Raw genomic sequence first — 13,720 nt, forward strand, 5'->3', positions numbered from 1 at the left:
TGTATACTGGCTCACATTGGTTCTCAGTGTATACCGGCTCTCATTGGTTCTCAGTGTATACTGGCTCACATTGGTTCTCAGTGTATACCGGCTCTGCCTCGGTTGCCTCACTGCTGCAGCAGTGCACTGTGAACTGTGATATGTCACTGATAAAGGCCCATGCTGACCTTGACAATCACAGAGAGCACTGCCTATGACCTGGTACAAGGCTGGAGTTTTATGTGACATTGCTCAGTGACAGCAAAGATGCCCCACACTGCTTTCCAGAGTGAATGTAGGGGAAAGGCCTCCTGAATACCCATTGTGGGCATGGCTTTGTGTGGTGATTGTCCCTTTAAGGATCAGCTGCAGAGTTAGGGGGTCACATGACATAGGGAACCAATCAGGGAGCTGGGTGGGGGAGAATCACCCTGGTGAGCTCAGGTTTCCTTTCCAGAACCTTTTTGGGAGCTGACTGGCAGCCATGAGGCTGTAAGTCTCTGTATTATACATTAAACATTGCAGTTGCTATTTATCCAATTGGTGAAGTGGAATTATTACACTTTGTCTGTAGTGCTGACCTCTCTCTTGATGCAGGAGCTCCTGTTCTCTTTACTGCTACTTCCCCCATGTCCTCCATCTCTGTGGTTTATAGGCCAGTCAGTGCAGTACCAGCAAAATCTTCTTCCGCGAGGCATTCCCAACCTTACTGTTTAAGAGAGAGGTCAGAAAAGCACATTGTTGGAGCATGTCAAAATCAGACAGAGGTTCTCTAAAATGTGGTTCTCACAGCTCAGTTTGTGAATGGCTACAGAGAAAACCAACCCAATATGTGGCTTGAAATGACTGAGTGCTTCCTGCACACTATCCTGGATATGTAGAAATCTTTGAGCACCCAACAACCCAGTGAGCAATGATGAAGCTTTCCAATCCCCATGCCTTGCATCACTGCATATATCAAGCCAGCTGTACACAACCTCGAGGATGCAACCAGGGAAAGTGAAGATGGAGCACCATTGAGACAGAGTTCACAGGTGAGGAAAGAGAAAATCCCAGAACAGGGATGGAATATGTGTGAGAAATGGCCAACTAATTTTGCAAATGGTAAATGAACACAAAGGCTGGAATTTTAGTGGCACGCCCTCCCTGATTCCAGGGGCGGGTAAGGCTTGGAGAACGGCATTCTCCATTGGCCTTGGGCAGGATCGTACGAACCTTGGGCGGATGTGCCAGTAAAATTCTGCCCAGTGTGTCCAACATCGTGGGTGGCATACTCTTGCCTGGTTTAATCTGAGGTGACACTTAGGGCAGTGGTGTGGGGAGATGGCAGAAGATATCAATAAAAGCAGGCACAGTCCTTTGTTAAAGTTTATTTATTAGTGTCACCAGTAGGCTTACATTAACACTGCAATGAAGTTGCTGTGAAAATCCCCTAATCGCCACACTCTGGCACCTGTTCGGGTACACTGAGGGAGAATTTAGCACGGCCAATGCACCCAAGCAGCACATCTTTCGGATTGTGGGAAGAAACCGGAGCACCCAGACACAGGGAGAATGGGCAGACTCTGTACGGAGGCAGCAGTGCTAACCACTGTGCCACTGTGTTGCCCATGTGATTCACTGGTGGGCATCACACAGGTGTTGCACAGTAAGAGTGTGGGAATCCCTGTGATTCCGGAAGGTACTCTGCCCGGACAAAGGAGTGACAAACTCTGTGACTGAAGGCACTGCGGTTCCAGGCTTGGGGAAACCTGCAATCTGGCCACCAAAATTGTCCATGGGGACAATGTTGACCTTATCTTTGTTTTAGCAAATGCAGCATTAGTCACCTCCTTAGCCACAGTACCTTGGGGAAAAAAATCAACAGTAAGACTTAAAAATAATCTCTACTGCCTATTTCACATGAAAAATAGGAAGTAATTAAAATCACCCTATTGATTTTATTTTAAATATTTTAATCTATTATTTCCAATTTTCAAATAATTTTGTAATCAGTGATTATAATCAGTAGGTAGCATGGTGGCACAGTGGTTAGCACTGCTGCCTTAGAGCGCCAGGGACCCGGGTTCAATTCCGGTGTGTGGCGTTTGTACGTTCTCCCTGGGCTCTGATTTTAAGTGCTGGGCGGACTTGAAACTAGGACTGTTTCAGCTCCAACTTTTAAACCTGTTCTTAGGTGCCCCCATACGCACTCTGCCTGAAAAAATATCAGCGATTCCAAATTGCGCTGCAGAAGCCTGTGGGCTTAACATGCCCAAAATCCTGCAGCTCTGATCAGCGCCTCCAACTGCGCATGTGCAGAAGAAAAAAATGATAGAATGCGGCTCCCCGGCCCCGGGCTGGATAATGCCTCCCCCTGGCCCCCACAGACATTGCCCCATCCCCCCAACATTACTGACGCCTTATCCCCCCCACTCCCCCACCACCCAGAATGGTTGTGGTCCCCTTTCCCCCCCACTGATCTCAGGCAGAGTGGCAGCAGACCCCCCCTTCCCCCTCACTGATCTCAGGCAGAGTGGCAGCAGACCCCCCCTTCCCCCTCACTGATCTCAGGCAGAGTGGCAGCAGACCCCCCCTTCCCCCTCACTGATCTCAGGCAGAGTGGCAGCAGACCCCTCCCCAACAACCGATCTCAAGCAGAGAGCCATCGGATGCTAGGCACCTACCACCTCACTAACTGGAGCTCCCGAATTGGGTGCAATGTGATGCTAAATTCGGGCCCCCTGTGTCTGCGTAGTTTTCCTCCCACAATCCAAAAATGTGTGGGTAAGGTTGATTGACCAGTCTAAATCACCCCTTTGTGTGAGGGGGACTAGTAGGGTAAATAGCTGGGGTTAAGGGGATCTGGCCTAGGTGGAATTGTGGTCAGTGTGGACTCAAAGGGCCAAATGGCTCTTTCTGCACTGTAGGGATTCTTTGATTAGTAGAAAAATGGTGTTGGGAAAATTGATGAGATTGAAGCTGGATAAAATCTCCAGGGCCTGATAAACTTCACCCCAGAATACATAAGGAAGTTCCCTAGGTAATAGTAGATCCATTGGTGCTCATTTTCCAAAATTCTTTCGACTCTAAACTGGTTTCTACAGATTGGAGGGTAGCTCATTTAAGTCCACTATTCAAAAAAGGAGGTAAAGAGAAAACAGGGAACTCTAGACCAGTGAGCTTAACGTTGGTACTGGGGAAGTTACTAGAGTGCATCATAAGGGATATCATAACTCAGCATTTGGAAGGCAGTGGTATAATCAGATCAAGTCAGCATGGATTTACAAAGGGGAAATTATGCTTGATGAATCTATTGGAATTCTTTGAGGATGTAACTAGTAGAGTTTACCAAGGAGAACTAGTGGATGTGGTCTTTGTGGACTTTTAGAAGGCTTTCGACAGACTACAGATAACAGATTACTATGTAAAGTTAAACCAAAGGGATTGCAAGTAATGTCTTGAGATGGATAGAAAGCTGGTTAGCAGATAGGAAGCAAAGAATTGGCATCAATGGATCTTTTCCTGATTGGCAGTCAGTGACGAGTGGGGTTCTGCAGGGATCTGTGCTAGGACGCAAATGTTCACATTATATATTAGTGATTTGGAAGAGGGAGATAAATATATTCTCTCCAGTTGGATGGAAGGGTGAGCTGTGAGAAAAATGCAGAGATGCTTCAGCGTGATTTGGACAGGCTGAGAGTATGGACATATGCATGGCAGATGCAGTATAATGTGGATAACTGTGAGGTTAACCACTTTGGTGGCAATAATAGGAAGATAGATTATTACTTGCATGGGTGTAAATTGAGAGAGGTGGATACTCAACGAGACCTTGATTTCCTCATGCCTCGGTCCCTGAAAGTAAGCGCGCAGGTACAGCAGGCAGTAAAGAAGGCAAATGGTATGTTGGCCTTCATAGCAAGAGGATTTGAGTATAGGCATAGGGATGTTTTTGCTGCAATTGTATAGGGCATTGGTGAGGCCACACCTGGAATATTGTGTGCAGTTTTTGTGCTCTTATCTGAGGAAGGATGTCCTTGCTATAGAGGGAGGACAGCAAAGGTTTACCAGGCTGAGTCCTGGGATGGCGGGTCTGTCATTTGAGGAGAAACTAGGTTGGTTAGGATTATATTCACTGGAGTTTAGAAGAGTGAAAGGGGATCTCATAGAAACTTATAAAATTCAAACAGGATTAGACCGGGTAGATTGAGAAAGAATGTTCCCAATGGTGGGGGAATTCAGAACTAGGGGTCATAGTTTGAGGATATGGGATAAATCTTTTAGAACTGAGGTGAGGGGAAATTTCTTCACCCAGAGGATGGTGAATGTGTGGAAGTCACTACCACAGAATGTAGTTGAAGCCAAAATGTTGTCTGATATCAAGAAAAAATTAGATATAGCCCTTGGGGTTAAAGGGATCAAGGGAAAGGGGGGATCTTGATGTTGAATTCAATGATAAGCCATAATCAAAACAGGCTTGAAGGGCTGAATGGCCTATTCCTGCTTCTAGTTTCTATGTTTCTTTGTTTCTCTGTCACTTGAACAATAATCTCCAAAATTACTGTTTGAGAATTGTTTTAACTGGCAATCCAGAAAAGGCTGGAATTCTCAGTTATTTATCCTCCTCCCTGTTAAATCTATTAGGGGGAAAATTGCTTTTATAAATTAATATAACAGAGCATGATTTCATTCCAATAGTCATAATCTGATTCTCAGTAAGTAAATCCCTAACGCCTATCTACTCGAGTTTGGAAAGACTTCAGTGTCTCTCAGAAGAGAGGTAGATTTTACCGGCTAACAAAGTAGCAACCTTCCCATCTTACATAATCTTCCAATTTCAAAGATCAAAGCAGACGCAGTTTTAAATAATAATTCTTTGCAGACTGAAATGAAACTTGAAAGAAATTTCACTGGCAGTTTCAGATTTAATTGGAAGGACTGGCAATGATACATTGGTGAAAAAACCCCAAGGTCTATTTCCAACCTGCATTATCTCATCTCAGCCAAGCCAATATTCGGAAAAACAAGTACTTGCTGAGATTCATCTATTTATAAAAGTTGAAGGATCTTTCTTCCATTTTTGTCCATTCAGTGTGGATGAACAATAGAAATCAGAAATAAACCTTAATGCTTACAGTCATTTATTAAACCTTCATTAAAGCATATTCCTTTTTAAGGAAATATCCAAAAAAGATTGGCAATTAAAGTACAGATGCCAGGATATTTACCAGATGTTTACAATGAAATCCTGAAGCTCACAGTAAGACAGCCTTATTAAACTCTTTATTAGTGAGGGAAGCGTATTGGCAAAGGGAACCAAGGAACTGTTTTTAATGACATAGCTCTGTAATATAATCGCAAATATTTGCAGGAAGGATATGGAGCTCATTGTGCTCATTTTGTAGCTTAACTCCTGTTTAATAAATAGGATGGACGTCACGGTGGCACAGTGGTTAGCACTGCTGTCTCACAGCACCAGGGACCCGGCTTCAATTCCGGCCTCAGGTTACTGCTTGTGTGGAGTTTGCGCCTTCTCCCCGTGTCTGCGTGCGTTTCCTCCCACAGTCCAAAGATGTGCGGGTTAGGTGGATTGGCTATGCTAAATTGACCCTAGTGTCAGGGCATTTGCAGGGTAAATATTTGGGTTACGGGAATAGGTCCTGGGTCGGATTGCAGTCGGTGCAGACTCGATGGGCCAAATAGCCTCCTTCTGCACTGCAGGGATTCTATGATTCTAGGAATACACGTTCTGAACCTCAGTATAGCTTTCTGTATATATTTCATGGGATGTGGGTGTCGCTGACTAGGCCAGCATTTATTACCCATCCCTAATTGCCCTTGAGCTGGTGGTGGTGAGCTGTCCATGCAGTGTAGGTACACGTTCAGTGCTGTTAGGGAGGGGGTTCCACATTTTTCACCCAGTGACAGTGAAGGAATGGCAATATATTTCCAAGTCAAGATGGTGAGTGACTTGGAGGGGAACCTCGCGGTGGTGGTGTTCAATCATAGGATCATACAGTGCAGAAGAGGCTCTTCGGCCCATTGTGTCTCCACGGACATGCGAGAACCACCTGACCTCCCATCATCTCATTTAGAAGCACTTGGCCCATAGCCTAGAATGTTATGACATGTCAAGTGCTCATCCAGATACTTTTTAAAGGATGTGAGGCAACCTGCCTCCACCACCCTTCCAGGCAGTGCATTCCAGGCCGTCACCATCCTCTGGGTAAAAAAGGTTTTCCTTACATTCCCCTGAAACCTCCTGCCCCTAACCTTGAACATATGCCCCCTCATGACTGACCTTTCAACTAAAGGGAACAGCTGCTCCTTGTCCACTCTGTCCATGCCCCTCATAATCTTTTACACCTCAATCAGGTCGCCTCTCAGTCTTCTCTGCTCCAGTCGTCTCTGCCCCACTGAAAACAACCCAAGCCTATCCAACTTCTCTTCATAACTTAAGTGTCATATCTTGGGTGTTTCTCACGTGCTTGTGCAGACTCGATGGACCAAAGGGCCTCTTCTGCACTGTGTGATTCTATTATTCTATGATTCTACCCATTATTATCATTTATTCAAAGAATTTAATCAGATGTGATTTGATTTGTTTTATTATTGTCACATGTATCAACATACAGTGAAAAGTATTGTTTCTTGTGCGCTATACAGACAAAGCATACCGTTCATAGAGAAGGAAAGGGGAGAGTGCAGAATGTAGTGTTATAGTCATAGCGAGGGTGTAGAGAAAGAACAACTTAATGCAAGGTAGGTCCATTCAAAAATCTGACATTAGCAGGGAAGAAACTGTCGGTTGAGTCGGTTGGTACGTAACCTCAGACTTTTGTATCTTTTTCCTGACGGAAGAAGGTGGAAGAGAGAATGTCCAGGGTGCGTGGGGTCCTTAATTATCCTGGCTGCTTTGCCGAGACAGCGGGAAGTGTAGACAGTCAGTGGATGGGAGGCTAGTTTGCGTGATGGATTGGGCTACATTCATGACCTTTTGTAGTGCCTTGCGATCTTGGGCAGAGCAGGAGCCATACCAAGCTGTGATACAGCCAGAAAGAATGCTTTCTATGATGCATCTGTAAAAGTTGGTGAGAGTCGTAACTAACATGCCAAAATTCCTTAGTCTTCTGAGAAAGTAGAGGTGTTGGTGGGCTTTCTTAACTATAGTGTCGGCATGGGGGGACCAGGACAGGTTGTTGGTGATCTGGACACCTAAAAACTTGAAACTCTCGACCCTTTCTACTTCCTGAAGTTGATGACAATCTCCTTCATTTTGTTGACATTGAGGGAGAGATTATTGTTGCCGCACCAGTTCACCAGATTCTCTGTCTCATTCCTGTACTCTGTCTCCTCATTGTTTGAGATCCGACCCACTACGGTGGTGTCGTCAGCAAACGTGAAAATAGAATTGGAGGGGAATTTGGCCACACAGTCATAGGTCTTTAAGGAGTATAGTCGGGGCTGAGAACACAGCCTTGTGGGGCACCGGTGTTGCGGATGATCGTGGTGGAGGTGTTGTTGCCTATCCTTACTGATTGTGGTCTGGAGTTAGGAAGTTCAGGATCCAGTCACAGAGGGAGGTGCCGAGGCCCAGGCCACGGAGTTTAGAGATGAGTTTTGTGGGAATAATGGTTTTGAGGGCTGAGCTATAGTCAATAAATAGGAGTCTGACATAGGTGTCCTTGTTATCTAGGTGTTCCGGAGTTGAGTGCAGGGCCAGGGAAATGGCGTCTGCTGTGGACCTGTTGCGGCGGTAGGCAAATTGTAGTGGATCCAGGTAGTCCGGGAGGCTGGAATTGATTTGTGCCATGACTAACCTTTCGAAGCACTTCATAATGATGGATGTCAGAGCCACCGGCCGATAGTCATTAAGGCACACTGCTTGGTTTTTCTTAGGTACCGGGATGATGGTCGTCTTCTTGAAGCAGATAGCACCTCAGATTGTTGTAAAGAGAGGTTGAAGATGTCTGTGAATACTCCCGCCAGTTGATCCGCAGAGGATCTGAGTGCTAGTCCGGGTAGCCCATCTGGACCAGTCGCTTTCCGTGGGTTGACCTTCGAGAAAGCTGCTCTGACATCTGCAATGGTGACCTCAGATACAAGTTCATCCAGGGCTTCCGGGGGGGAGGGCATGCTCTCACTGATTTCTTGCTAAAAACGGGCGTAGAATGCATTGAGCTCATCAGGGAGAGGTGCGTTGGAGCTGGCAATTTTACATGCCTTCATCTTGTCGCTTATTATGTCTTGCAGACCTTGCCATAGTTGGTGGGGTCGGTGTGGCTAGCCTGGGATTCCAGCTTGGTCTGGTACTGTCTTTTGGCATCTTTGATGGATCTCCTTAGATTGTATCTGGCTTTCTTGTATAGGTCAGTGTCACCTGACTTGAACGCCTCAAACCTGGACTTCAGCAAGCAATGGATATCCCTGTTCATCCATGGTTTCCGCTTGGGGAACACACAGATTTCCTTCTTTGGCACACAGTCTTCTACACACTTACTAATGAAGTCAGTTACTGTAGTGGCGTACTCGTTCAGGCTGGTTGCAGAGTTTTAAAATACTGACCAGTCCACTGACTCCAAGCAGCCCCGTAGGAGATCATCAGATTCCTCAGACCAACATTGCAGACTTTCTTTAATGGATTTTCCCGCTTCAGTTTTTGCTTGTAAGCCGGGAGCAGGACCACAGCCTTGTGGTCTGATTTGCCAAAGTGTGGGTGGGCGATAGAGTGATAGGCATGTTTGATTTTTGTTTAGCAGGGGTCTAGGATGTTTGGGCCTCTGGAGGGGCAGGAGACGTGTTGGTGGTAACTTGGTAGTACGCTCTTGAGCTTAGCTTGATTGAAGTCCCCGGCCACGATAAACAAGGCCTCAGGATGTTTTGCCTCAAGGCTATTCTTAGTGGAGTATATTTCGTCCAGCGCGATCTTCACAATCTTTATGATTATCCCATCTAATATCTCAGTGTCTCACCTGAACTACTAAATTTGCTTCATTGCTTTCCTTTGTAAACACAGAGACAAAATATTAATTTCAGACCCTTCCCACAGCTTTGCATCTGCAATCCAATGCACTTTAATTTTATACACTAATCTCGTATGTGTGACTTTGTCAAAAGCCACAGGCCCTACTTTCTCCGTTATGATCCCGGGGACCCAACTGAGGCCATCCCCAAAGTTCCTCATGGACTGGGTCGCTAGTTTTGAACGTTCTTTCTGTCCTTACAGAATCGTAGTTCTTCTTCTGGTTCTCTTGTTGGGACTCTATCGTTCCTGCCAAGTTTGGGAAAAGTAGGCTTGATCTTATTCGAAGCCTCAGCCCTATTAACAATTCCATTGGGGCGGTTCCTAGAAATCATAGAAAATCATAGAAACCCTACAGTACAGAAAGAGGCCATTCGGCCCATCAAGTCTGCACCGACCACAATCCCACCCCCATATCCCTATATATCTACCCACTAATCCCTCTAACCTACACATCTCAGGACACTAAGGGCAATTTTTAGCATGGCCAATCAACCTAACCCGCACATCTTTGGACTGTGGGAGGAAACCGGAGCACCCGGAGGAAACCCACGTAGACACGAGGAGAATGTGCAAACTCCACACAGACAGTGACCCAAGCCGGGAATCGAACCCAGGTCCCTGGAGCTGTGAAGCAGCAGTGCTAACCACTGTGCTACCGTGCCGCCCTGTCATTGTGTAAGGGGTAGTCCTGTCGTCAAATAAAAATCATGCTTCTTTGGTCTTTATAGACGCTGCAGGTTGACTTTGATTTGATTTATTATTGTCACATGTACTATACGGTGAAAAGTATTGTTTTTTGCACGCTTTACAGACAAAGCATGCCAGTCATAGAGAAGGAAAGGAGAGGGTGCAGAATGTAGTGTTACAGCGTAGCTAGGGTGTAGAGAAAGATCAACTTAATGCAAGGTAAGTCCATTCAAAAGTCTGATAGCAGCAGGGAAGAAGCTGTTCTTGAGTCGATTGGTACTTTTTTCCCGACAGAAGAAGGTGGAAGAGAGAACGTCTGGGGTGCGTGGGGTTCTTAATTATGCTGGCTGCTGAGCCGAGGCAGCAGGAAGTGTAGACAAAGTCAATGGATGGGAGGCTGGTTTGCGTGGTGGATTGGGCTTCATTCACAGCCTTTTGTAGTTTGTTGCGGTCTTGGGAAGAACAGAATCCATACCAAGCTGTGATACAACCAGAAAGAATGCTTTCTATGGTGCATCTGTAAAAGTTGTTGAAAGTTGTAGCTGACATGGCAAATTTCCTTAGTCTTCTGAGAAAGTAGAGGCATTGGAGGGCTTTCTTAACTATGATGTCGGCATGAGGGGGACCAGGACAGATTGTTGGTGATCTGGACATGTTCATGCTGAACTTAAAATCTGCATCGCCCGTTCAGCCAATCCATTCAATGACAGGTGATAGGGAGCTGTCCTAATATGTTTGATTCCATTGGAAAGCATGAATGTCTGAAACTCAGTGGTTGTAGAGGCAGTGCCATTGTCAGAGAGCAGGACTTCAGATATCCCATGTGTCTAGAAACTTTGTCATAGTTTCTTAATGGTAACGTGGGAAGTGGTGAAGTTCACACGATGTATAGCCAACCATTTGGAGTGCATCGACCATAATTAAGAACATAGAACCCAAAAAAGCCTGGCAAATTTCACATTCGCTCACTCCAAGGGCCAACCAGGCCACTCCCATGGATGTAGGGAGCCTGGGGGGGGGGGGGGGGGAGAGTTTTTGATTATTTTTGCAGGAACCCGCTCTGTCTGACCAAGGTGGTAATGTCTGCGTCAAGATCAGGCTACCATACGTAGCTCCTGGCTAGCATTTTCATCTTTGAAATCCCTGGCTGAGGGACAACAAGCGGGAACCCCAGATGATGATGCCATCCTCAACATTGAGCTTGTCTTTCTTTGACAGGGAGTGTTTCATTTCATCTGAGGGCTGTCCTCTGAATCCTCCAGGCAATATTATATGTTTTAATTTAGACAGGACTCGGTTCTTTTGCGCCCAGGCATTGATTTGCCGTTGCGGACACCAGCAAGGTCTCCAAAAAAATTGAGGTTCATTACAACCACTTTTTAAAAATTCATTCATGGGTCATGGGCATTGCTGGCTGGCCAGCATTTATTACCCATCCCTCGTTGCCTCAGGCAACAAGGGATGGGCAATAAAGTGGTTCTGGAGTCACATGTAGGTCAGACCAGGTAAAGATGGAAGATTTCCTTCCCTAAAGAACATGAGTGAACCAGATGTGTTTTTCCGACAATTGACAATGGTTTCATGGCCATCAGTAGATTCTTAATTCCAGATATTTTTTATTAAATTTAAATTCCACCATCTGCCATGGCGGGATTCGAACCCGGATCCCCAGAACATCAGCTGAGTTTCTGGATTAATAGTCTGGCGATAATACTATCAGGCCAGGGCGCCATGGAGGCACAGTGGTTAGCATTGCTGCCTCTCAGTGCCAGGGACCCGGGTTCGATTCATGGCTTGGGTCACTGCCTGTGTGGAGTCTGCACATTCTCTCCATGTCTGCGTGGGTTTCCTCCAGTTTCCTCCCACAGTCCGAAAGACGTGTTGGTTAGGTGCATTGGCCATGCTAAATTCTCCCTCAGTGTACCTGAACAGGCACCGGAGCGTGGCGACTAGGGGATTTTCACAGTAACTTCATTGCAGTGTTAATGTAAGCCTACTTGTGACACTAATAAATAAACTTTAAAACTTTAAGCGTGAAGCAGAGTCCCACATTCTTACCATTCTTTGGGAACAGCAAGTTCACCTGGATTAGCTGTTTGGATTTATTTGTGGCTATTTTATATTGAAGCTTCGGTTGCCCTAACAAGTGGAAACATTTTCTGACATATCAAAGCTTTTCAAACCTGTTAAAGACATCTATGAGGTCAGTCCTTTGCCACCTTTGTTCTAGGAAAAAAAGTAGGAACGTGTGTAATCTTTCCAGATAGGTATACCTTCTCAGGGGCAGCATGGTGGCGCAGTGGTTATCACTGCTGCCTCATAGCGCCAGGGACCTGGGTTCGATTCCCAGCTTGGGTCACTGTCTATGTGGAGTCTGCACATTCTCCCCATGTCTGCATGGGTTTCCTCCGGATGATTCAGTTTCCTCCCACAGTCCGAAAGACGTGCTGGTTAGGTGCATTGGTCATGCTAAATTCTCCGTCAGTGTATCTGAACAGGCGCTGGAGTGTGGCCACTTGGGTATTTTCACGGCAACTTCATTGCAGTGTTAATGTAAGCCTACTTGTGACTAACAAATAAATTTAAACTTTAAACTTCCCCTGGAAGATACATGTTTCCCTTTTCTGGTGCACACTGACCGCTGAAAATCACAGTCAGACCTCTTCCAGGTTTGCTAGGTGTTCGCACTCTGAAGTTCCTGTGATGAAGACATCATCCAGGTACACCACTACCTGAGGTAACCCTTGGCGTATGTTCTCCATGACCCAGTGACAAATGGCTCATGCAGACAATACCCCAAAGGGCAGGTGTGTGAACTGGTATAGACCTTTCTGCGTATTAATTGTCATATACTTCCAGAAAGGCTAGTCTAAGTTGGAGATATGCATAGCTCATGTCCAACTTAGAAAATGCTTGGCTCCAAGTTAACCTGGCATGCAGGTCTTCAATCCGGGGCATGCGGTATCTGTCAAGTTTAGAAACCCGATTGACCATAAGTACAATGATGAGTGGAAGTTGAACTGACAGCTGCCTGTAAGTCACGAGGGTTGCCATGGTGTCCTCTATCTGCAATGGTTTCCCCCTGTGCAGTCTGGCCTTTGTGTTTTCTAAGTTCAGGAGCTGAATACCAGCCTGGAGGTGTCTGCTCCCCGATAGTGGAGACTGCAACCTCCATATCCAATTTCATTTTTAATAGGTCGCCATTTACTAACAGCTCTGCCATTATGGGAGCAGCCTTTGTCATGGAGATACAATTTAATTGTATTGTCCCTGGTTCTGGGCCTACCTGCAAGATACATTCTGGTACTGGCCTTTTCTCAACATAGTACGTGTTTTCACAGCCTCTATATCTTAGTTATGATTGTGGTCTTTCCGCAGCACTTGCAATAGTCCACCGTCTGGCATCTGCAACCATCTGGAACATGCTGTCTAGGGGTCTGAAGGCTGACCCTGACTTCCCTACAAAAACAGAAAATGCTGAAAAATCTCAGCAGGTCTGACAGCATCTATGGAGACAGAATAGAGCGTTTCGAGTCAGACTTATCATCGAATTATACAGTGCAGAGAGGCCCTTCAGCCCATCAAGTTCACACCAAAACATTAGAAACACCTGGGTGGGGGGGGAGGGGGGGGTGATTCTCCCCAAAAAATTCTAAGTGTCGAGTTGGCATGAAAACCGGAGTAAATTCCACTGGTTTTTGTCAGCGGGAGTTTCAAAAAGAATCTCCCACACTCTGTGCACTGCAGAGTGCCCTCGCATGAATCACACTGAAAATCAATGGGTGGGGCCTCATCCCGCTGGAGAGGATGGCAGCCTAGCGCTGAGCGGGCCTCATCGCTGGCCCTCCAACACTCTCCCTCCAGAGCCTGATTGCTGGCCCCCGGATGTGTCCAGGCCAGCCCAGCCACACCCTTCCCTTTCCCCACCCCGATGCCCAGTCCATATCGCTGGCCTCGCTCCCTCAGTCACTCAGCCCAAAGTGCAGAGCAGCAGTGGGGCCCTCCCACTCCCACAGATTGCCCCTCCAGAGGCTCCACCCCTTTGAC

The 13,720-nt window shown here is 46.3% G+C and overlaps 1 protein-coding gene across 1 annotated transcript in view; it reads left to right on the forward strand.

The window, feature by feature from the left end:
- The first annotated feature begins 847 nt into the window (after nt 1–847).
- LOC144510341 (uncharacterized) overlaps nt 848–13,720 on the forward strand; it is a 40,071-nt gene continuing 27,198 nt past the window's right edge. The window contains exon 1 of the mRNA XM_078239782.1: nt 848–1,013. The gene's annotated coding sequence lies outside the window, so the exon portion shown is untranslated. The remainder of the gene's footprint in view (nt 1,014–13,720) is intronic.

This window comes from Mustelus asterias, chromosome 23 (assembly GCF_964213995.1).
Source record: "Mustelus asterias chromosome 23, sMusAst1.hap1.1, whole genome shotgun sequence".
NCBI lineage: Eukaryota > Metazoa > Chordata > Chondrichthyes > Carcharhiniformes > Triakidae > Mustelus > Mustelus asterias.